This window comes from Octodon degus, unplaced genomic scaffold (genome assembly GCF_000260255.1).
Source record: "Octodon degus isolate 3935 unplaced genomic scaffold, OctDeg1.0 scaffold00100, whole genome shotgun sequence".
Lineage (NCBI taxonomy): Eukaryota > Metazoa > Chordata > Mammalia > Rodentia > Octodontidae > Octodon > Octodon degus.
In genome coordinates this window covers 224,453-234,140 of record NW_004524676.1, presented here as the reverse complement: position 1 = coordinate 234,140, position 9,688 = coordinate 224,453, and the positions used below count along the sequence as shown (strand labels likewise).

General features: G+C 39.3%; 1 protein-coding gene and 1 pseudogene across 1 annotated transcript in view; both read right to left on the bottom strand.

Annotated features, from left to right (window-relative positions):
- The window catches only part of Cntn1 (contactin 1), a 410,344-nt gene that overhangs the window by 375,736 nt on the left and 24,920 nt on the right, over positions 1-9,688 (bottom strand). The gene's annotated exons all lie outside the window — the stretch shown is intronic.
- The window catches only part of LOC111818706, a 103,772-nt pseudogene continuing 102,947 nt past the window's right edge, over positions 8,864-9,688 (bottom strand).

The window sequence follows — 9,688 nt, the reverse complement described above, 5'->3', positions numbered from 1 at the left end:
CCGCATCTTGTACAGCAATTAACCACTAGGAAGAATGTATGCAATGTGTTAATTATTGAAACTGTCCTACCAATTTAGTTTGAAACTGTCTCATTACTATTTGTTTCTCAATAAAATTATGGGGAAAAAAAAGAAAATGGAGCTCAAGCAGTAGTGCCAGCTACAGAAAGCAGCCTCTGCTCACAGGGAAGAAGGGGGTGGATTGGCACCTGGGGACCACTGCTATGACAAAAGGAAGGTAAGGGCCCTAGACTCAGGAAAAAGCCTGAGGTCAGTCAAGCTGAGCGAAAATGTTGCATGGGTCACGTGACATATTCTGTGATATATTTTTTTTGTCTTTCCATTGTTTAAATATCCTGAACTTTTCATTTACTTTACAGACATGACAAAATTCTTTAATCTCTATTTTCACCCAGGTTTAAATTTGGCTACTATGTTATTCACTCTGTATAACCTCTCTTGTTTCAGACCTTCTCATCTTGGTTTGTATTCTACTTTAGCAGGAAAATTTTGCCATCTATTCTGAAATTGTCAGTCATCATATGTGGTAGCAACTGATGCACAAGAATTTACTCAAACTTATTATTCTAATATTTTTATTTTGTTCCAAAGAAGGTCTCTTTTTCTGTCCTATGATCACAGAGGATTGTGTGTACATTTGCAGTGCTGAGTAATGATGTGGATTCTGCCAAAGGGAAAAAAATGGTGTCTTTTCTAGTCGTTCCAGTACAAGGAAAAGAGAAGCAAATAGTTCTCAATCATTTTGCTAAGCAGGAGATCCTATAGCCTGGGGTGGTGATGGAGAGAAATTAGGCCAAGTTGGAAGGAGTTAGGATAGAGTTGTCATTCTCTGCTAAAGATGAGCTTTTTTTTCTATTATTAAAGAATCTGGTCATTGGCCGAGCCAGGCTTCTATTCTGTGCCTAAAAGTTACTCTTATAAAATCCAGGGAACACAGTGGTGACCTTACTTTGTCCCCTGAGTGTGAATGGAAACATGGCTATACATGGCTTTTTTCCCCCTTTGCAATCCTGAAATCATTTTCCTTTGAAATTCTTACAATATTTTTGTTATTATTTTGTTTTCTTTAAATCTTGCTTGTTTATATCTGGTAACCTGAACATCTAATTTGAAGACAACATCATGCAATATAGCAACCATTGTTGAATTTCTACTATTTTGTTTAGTCAAATTTTGTATCATTTCTCATTCTATTTTTTTCTATCACCATTTCATATTATTTTAAAAAAAATTTAAAGGTCCTGGCTTTCTGCATGTTTTATGACTAAGCCACGTCCTCAGCCCTGCACATCCTCAGCTTTTACAGTGAAGGATTTCTACTAGTGGTCAATGACAAATTCATCCAGGAGAAAGCCGAGTAAGCACAATGCCTAGGAGCTGTTACTTTACAAGATCACAAAAATCTTTCAGTGTGTTTTAAAACAAGAAAAATCTAATAGTAATTAATTAATAATATATTTTACCAGGATTATAGTCATTTTTATACCAAGACAGTCTTTAATTTATAACTCTTACCTTTAATGGAGGAAAAGGCCCATGATGGTAGAAATGCTTAGAGTTCTTAGAAGTCACATGTAGCTCTGCCAGCAACACTTTCACACCACTATTAGATGCACTACTTTAAAATACACAGTGATTTTTGTCTCAGTGATAGTTTCTTCAACCTAGTATTACTTCACTACAATGACTGAAATGTGTCAGAATGTCTAATTAGCATATCTATCACTTATTAACGTATTTCCCTCCATTTTACATATTGCTGTTTATTACAGAATGATACAGGGCAAATGGCTCAAACACCATACCCTGCTTTGAATAACATAGCTATAAAACTTTCAGTCATTCAAGAGTTATTTCATTAATAAACCATCACATATTTCATAAGACAAAGTGCTTTAAAACACAACTCTGATAGCAAGAATGTATTTTCTTTCAAAGGTCAAAATACCCTCAACTAGGCAACACCTATCTATGTATCTTCCATTCCATTCTAATTTTCTCCGCTAATCTAGAGGTCTCATATAAATCAGCCAAGAGAGTTCTACATTAGTCTGAGTGAAGGCCTAAGCCGATGGAAGATTGCTTACTCATGAGATAATTGCTTTGGTTACTAGAAGAGTAACTTTAAAAGCCGTGGGGCAGTTTAGACTATCATTAGGAAATGCAGTATGCAATAGAAGTAACTCTCTTCGATACTGATAGTTAATTTCAATATCTTCATCCACTGGGCCTGGAAAGAACAGCTTCCTCAGGAGCATCATTTCTGCCATGCTTCTGATATCCCAAGCACTCTCTGGAATGTGCATCACCCACTGTCAGCCTCTAATGTCTCTCTGGTTACTTATTTACTAATATTTTATAGATAATAAGGCAGAGTTAAGAGATCTCAGGAAGTTGTCCTAAAGTCAGATCTTTTAAGAGGAGAAGTGAAACCCAACTTTTCTATCTGGATCTTTGTTCTAAATTTATTACACTCTATTTTCAAAATAACTTCCTTTTACACAGAAACCATTTGTTGGAGGGCTTCAGTTCACTTCAGTGAAAGTTTCTTCTTGGCTGTGGTTTTGCTTTGTTCTAGTACATTCAAAGATATTTAGGAAAGATGAAAAGAGTTCTATTACCTTTTACAGAACTAGACTTACTGTAAGAAATTGCTGCTTTTTTTCCTATAATACAAAATTTATACTCTAAATATTACATACAAAATTTGTGTGTGTGTGTGTGTGTGTGTGTGTCTGCCACATGACAGATTTACATTTACTGATAACACACACACATCCATTTTTCCTAGTGACATGTTAAAGGACAGTTCCTGAGTCCTTGTGAAAGACACTACTATATTATAAAAACATGACAAGGGCTGAAAAATATATATATATACATCTGAAAGGAACAGAGAAAGAATTTATAATTCCAAGTTCTATTTCAATAAATACACTTGACTGTTTTAGGGCAGTACTTTTTGTCACACACCTCTGTGAGCTACAGTATGCCTGAGGACAAGGAAAATATCTAATACAGACAATCTTAACTCATGAGCTGAGATGGGGTTGGCACCTAGCTATGGCTCAGAATTTTCAAAAGTTTTGGTGAGTATAACCAGTCTGAAGTAGCAACGTCTGACCAAACACATCAGTGTTCTCTGCAGTAGTTATGACTGTCTACACCAAATAGAATAAGTTTCGTGTAAATAGCCTGAAGTCAGTCCAGAACAGTTTACTATTAAGTGGGGTCAGATCATGGCCAGATTTGACATTAAATGAGTCAGAAAACTGCATGTTGAGCTTGAAGTCTAGAATTAAAAGTAGAGAAAGATGAGTCTGTAGTCCTTTTGTGCATTGGGAACTTGACCATGAGGTGTTTGCTAGCTGGTGGAGATTCTGGTTTCCTCCACAGTTTAAGTTGACATAATGTGTTCCAACTCAGTAGCCAGCGTCTTGTATAATAAATGACAAAAGTGAATAAATTAAGTTCTGAGGTTGAATATTGAAGTAAAATTCTCCTTTGGCATGTCCTTGGGCAGTGAAAATACAAAGGATATTTTAGAGATCTCCATGTAACATGAAGAATCTTAAAAGCTAGTTTAAAGAAACAAAACAAAGAACAACATGAAACAAATGAGCTGATCCTGAATATTTTTATAACCATCATCCATGAAGCCTGTTTTAATTAACATTTACGGCAGGAAACAATACCGAAAACCTGGAACACTGAGCCCTGGAGACTGCTGTGAAAGAAAACTGAGATCCAAAGCCCTTCACTCTTCGTATGAGAGGCATCTGTAGTGAAATGCTGATACATGAGGACATTAGCCCAAACTGCACTTTTAGGTGTTATGGCTTGTGTCTAGTTGTCCCCCTAAAGCCTCATGCAGGCATGGGACAGCTTCTGAAATGTGTGATTGATTCTTGAACCAATGCTGGGATTATGAGAGTGAGTACCCCGGGAAGGTACTCTGCATTGCAGTGTAAGGAGGAGAGAGCAGCTCGCTAGCTGCCTGAGCTGCTGCCACTTCCTCTGCTCTCTGCTCTTTGCAGCTGCCCTGCATGGCCCTCTGCCACATGCCGCTCTGCCTTGGAGCCAGCTGAGTGCGGACTGAAACCTCCATTAACTGTGAGCTAAATAAGCGTTTCCTTCCTGCATTTTGGATGAGGGGTATTTTGTCCCAGCAACAAGAGAACAGTAACTGAGACACTAGGATTTGGAAAACAGAGAAAGTGTTATTAAATGATAACTGAATCTTTTACTCAAGGACAGCAATGTATCTTTCTTTCCTTTATATTTACATAGTCACAGGAGGATTGCAATTTAAATAATCTAAAGTATTACTTATAAAATTTTTTACACACAAACATTTTGTTAAGGTTTTTCATTTTCTTGGAAGTTTATAATAGCACTAAATTATCTGACTGTGTCACCTTTGCATTTCATACATTTTTTATTTGTTTGTTTGTTTTTTATGTATTTGGTATGGGGTCTCACTATGCAGCTCAGACTCACAGTGATCCTCCTGTTTTCAGCCTCCCCAGCACTGGGATTACAAGTGTGCACCACCATCCAGGTCTCGGTGACTGCCTCAGGGTACCCAGGGGCAGGGCCAGCACAGAATATGGTGCCTGGGATCGAACCCCAGTCCGTGTGCTTGCCTAAGCATGCACTTAGTCCACTGAGCTATCTCGCAGGCCCTCCCCTTTGCATTTCAAATAAAAACCAAATGATACTTGATTTTGGGTATTCTAATCCATTGGTTGTTCTACTGTACTTGCATGTGTACACACTCACATGTTCTGTCTCTCTGTCTTTGTCTCTGTCTCTGTCTTTGTCTCTCTCTTTCTGTCTCTCTCTCTAAATTTAAGTAGAAAAACCATATATTAGAATCATGAGTGGACCAGTCCAACAAGCTACATTGATAAATGAGTAAGTATTAGGATTAGCAAAGTACATCTATTATTATTATTATTATTATTATTATTAATTTTTTTTTTTTTTTTGGTGGAACCGGGGATTGAACTCAGGCTCTTGTGCTTGCCAGGGAAGCGCTTATTCCACTGAGCCATCTCCCCGGCCCCAGTACATCTATTAATAATATTCTACTCTTTCAACTTCAGGTGTCACTGGTGTATAGTAAGTATGTAATAAATACTGCTTTATTGTCTAAGATCTACAATTATACACCAAGCATGTTGTGTACTCATCTGAGCCTTCTGAGAGAGTACTGTATTAAATGAACATGATATAATTACTGCTCTCAACTCCACAATGAAATAAAGTGAGTGCTGCAGTTTTACATGGAATATAGTCAAGGTTCCAAACCTGATTTTCCAAATTCTCTTTGCAAGGAAAGCTACCATGTCCTTTCTTTCAGCTGCTTATTTAGTTATTCTATTTTATATGCCAGATGATCAAATTAAGAAGCTCTGCTATTTAAAGTTAGTTTTGAAATAGCTTACAAATTATAAAGCAAGTTCTTAGACTAAATTTTATGACTAAAGTGAACATATATATATATATCTATTCCCTAATTACTACAGTGTGATAATACAACTACCCTCAATTTTCAATCATAATGGCAGCTAATTCGTCTTCCTGTTGTGTTTGCATATTTCTAATTTATTTAGTCTTCTCCATTATTGTCAAAAATATTCATAAGGATGCATTATTCTACCTGATGAATCAGCAGCAACTGCTAACTTTCACCTTGAGCATAGTATCTCTAGCTGAAAGAGCAACACTTTAATCCTCTAGGGATAAACAGCTCCATAATTAATTTCCATTGTCCAGTATTCAACAGTTTTGAGCTGTGAAATGTAGGTCGTCAGACAATGCTGGTCTCAAATAGCCTCTAGTAGAAGATCTGACAGCTCAAATCACCCCATGGAAGGGAAATAAGGCTACCCACCCAAGGGCGCCTTCAGATAGTCCTCTCTGAGAGAAAGAAATCTCAAATTGTCGTTATATGAACACCCCTTCCCCAAATGCACAAACAGCCCTTTCAAATAAAGGCAACAGAAGACCTGGGGGAACTCTGAAGGACAGGTTCAAAGTCAATCAGATGTGGATGTGAACCCCAGCCTCATTATTTGCTGCCTCTTGCCATGGAATGGCACTTGACTTTATCCCTTTGGTTAAGTCTCCTTCCTTAGATGAAGAGGGAGAAAAGCTGTCTTGTGAGTTAATGTGGGGCTTAGAGGCAGCATCTCTGAAATACCTTGGTTCTGTAACTGCCACGTGGAAGCAGACACAAGGAATGGTCACAGTCCCCCAGCTGCATGTTCCTCCTCACCAGTCTCCTCTCCAATCTGAGAAGAACCAGCCTGAAACCAATTAAATCTCAACTTTTAAATAGTGGAAACCAGCCGTCAATATTGCTCAAATTACCTAGGTGACTTCAACATCCAAGTCACGTTGGAAGCCACACTGCCATTCTGACTTCCAAGTGCTAGGAATACCTGTGCAAATCAATCCTTCATCTCAAAGGGGCAGCTACTAGTTACTGGTCATGGCAAACAAAGTTCATCCCATGTTCTAGAACTGCTAAAATATAAGAAGTTTGAAATCAATTCGTGAAAAAGCATCAAGACTTTTTTGATGTCCCTCAGGCTTGATTAAAATAAAAACTTAAGGCTTTAATAAATACATTTCTTAGTGGCAACAAAAATATCAATATTTTCTCTAACACCAAGGTAATCACATCAGGCTCTGGGGAACAATTTGTGCTTTTTGAACAATAAGAAAAAAATGCATTAATACTGTTAAAGCAAGGCTGGAAGTCCTGCTAATGTGACATCATTCAATAAACAAAAGCTGCTTCATTTTCTTTAAATACTTTGGTGTGGGCATTTTCCAAAGGTAAGCATTACCAGTTAAAGAAGAAGCCCTGGAATCAAAAATACTTAGAACAGTGTTGCTCAGAGGGTGGATCTCAAAAGAGGAGTCTGAGCCTCACCCAGGAGCCTGCTGAAATGCAGGCTGCCTGGCTCCACTTGAGATCAACTGCCTTAGTCCTGGGGAGTGGGCCCAAGGGTCTATTTCAACACACTATTCCAGGAGCACCTGCTGCACATTCATGCTTAAGACCTATAGACTTAGAGGACAGCGAGAGCTAACGAAATGCAGTTCTTCCAGGGGACTAGCTACTCTTGTCTCATTCCTTTCCATAATTATTTTTCATTCACACACAAAGAGCTTTCAAAATAATGTTCATGCAGGGTCAATTTCTTTAGTCAATGGCAAAATGACCATGAGGATTTGATGATTTCTAAAGAAATCAATATCTACCTCTGTACAAGAAACAAAACATTTGCAGTGTGGTTTTGAGTGGGTCACATACCAAACAGAGTTTCACATGGAAGCTGTACTCAGCAAGTCCTGAGGCAATTGGAGTCCCCTGAGAACTGGATATCATGAAATCCAAAAGTGGCAAGGTATGCAGAATGCTAACATAGTAACACTTATTTTTGATCAAAGAAATAAAAAGCTTGAATTTTGCTTGCTTTAGGTGAAAACCTAAATACATGACTATAGAGGAATACATATGAGGATTTCTGTCATCCCTAATATCTTGTAAGGTAACCCATTTGGAATTCAATAGATGGAATTCCAAAGCAAAGCTGCTTCGAAGTACCATTTCTTAAAACAAATAATGCATAACACTGATTTCAACATGTGCTGCTGAGAAAATATGAGATGAGAACATCTTGATCTCAAAAATTAGTAATTACTGGGTCTTTGCACTTTCTAATAAAGATGAATGACAGGATTTCATAAATAACATTTTAATCATACCTAAACTGGAGAAGAGGTACATTTACACTCGCTGCACCCCAACTCACTGATGCCGGAAACACCCATACTGTTGCATTTTTTTCACTCAGTTACCAAACCTAGATGACCTCCTAGGTTTACTTATGTTTGAAGGAAACATCTACTACTTGAAGTTCTGAAAATTTTTAGTATGTGTATTTGGAGAATTTTCAAATCATTGATGTGTTTCTCTATAAAGAATTTACACATAGTTTCCTAAGTCAACTCTCAATTCTTATAATTATAGAAAACCCATTATAATTATAATCCACCAGGTATGGTGGTACACTCCTGTAATTCCAGTACTTGGGAGCCTGAGGCAGGAGGATTGCTGTGAGTTCAAGGCCAGCCTAGGTTACATAGTGAGTTCAAGGCCAGCCTGAACTGCATAGTGAGACTCTGTCTCAAAAACAGAAAGGATAACCCTCCCAAAATTAGGTGATAGTTTTAAATCTTTATTGATTATACATTATATATTTGTATTCACATATGATCAAAGGTAAAAATTTTTATCAATAAAATTATGGCAAAAAAAGGTAAAAATTTTTGAGTTACTACTACACATTCTAACAATAAAGTGAGGATTTAATTAATCCTTTCTATCTCACACTGTGTGAGCAAAAGGAAGAGGTTTTCAGTGATCACAAGAGTTCCAGTTGCCTCCCAACAATGGAGGCCACTTGCCTTCATCTTTTTCCTCTTGGCACTAAGAAACAGAGCAGAGTATAACAGGAAAAACAACAGGAAAAAATTTAATTCTCCTATTAGGTAATCACCTTAACCAAAGAACCAGATGTGGGAAAGATGTGACCTTTTTTGTTTTCCTCCTGGGTGCTAAGGTTTATTTCACAACAGAACCACTGGTAACCTGGCCTGGGGCACACACATGGCTCCAGACACAATGGGATACAAGGTGACAAGCATGATGATCACGGCTGGGGTCACAGGCTCCAGGTGGCCCTGGTGGGATCTACAGAAGTGGTGGCAAGAGGGGACCTAACTACCTGGGCCTGAGGCCTGGGCACTGGCCTGCCATGTCCTATTTGTTCAGGGGGTTTCTGAAGTTCCAGCTGGTGAACTTGGTCTAGCTACCCAGCTCCTCCTCGATTCTGAGGATCTGGTTGTATTTGGCCAGGCACTCGGATCGGCAGGGCGCCCTGTCTTGACCTGCCCAGTGCTGAGTCCCACCACCATGTCAGCAATGAAGGTATCTTCCATCTCCCAGTACTGGTGGGACACCATGACTCCCCAGCTGCTGGACTGCACCAGCTTGCAGGCAACTCTGTCACTGAGCTGATCTGGTTGACTGTGAACAGCAGGCAGTTGCAGACCTTCTCATTCACGGCCTTGGCGATGCACTTGGGTTTGGTCACTGTGAGGTCATCGCCCACCACCTGGATGCTAGTGGTGGCCATGAACTTCTGCCAGGCACCCCAGTTGTCCTGGTCGAAGGGGTCCTCAATGGACACCACTGGGTAATCCTTGATGAAGAACTTGTAGAGGTCACCCAGCTGATCGGGTGAGATTTACCTACTGGGGTCATCAGGAGACATAAAGTCTAGGTTGTACTTTCCAGAGCTGAAGAAATTGGACGTGGCCACCTCCATGCCAATGACCACCTTGTCCGAGTAGCCGGCCTTCCCAATGGCAGTCTTCAGCAACTCCAGGGTTTCCTTATCCTCCAGGATGTTGGGTGCGAAGCCACCCTCATTGCCCACATTGGTGGCATACTTGCCATATTTCTCCTGATGATGTTCTTCAGGTTTTGGTAGACCTTGGCCCCAATATGCATGGCCTCCTTAAAGCTGGCTGTGCCCACAGGGAAGATCATGAACTCCTGCATGGCCAGCTTACTGCCAGTGTG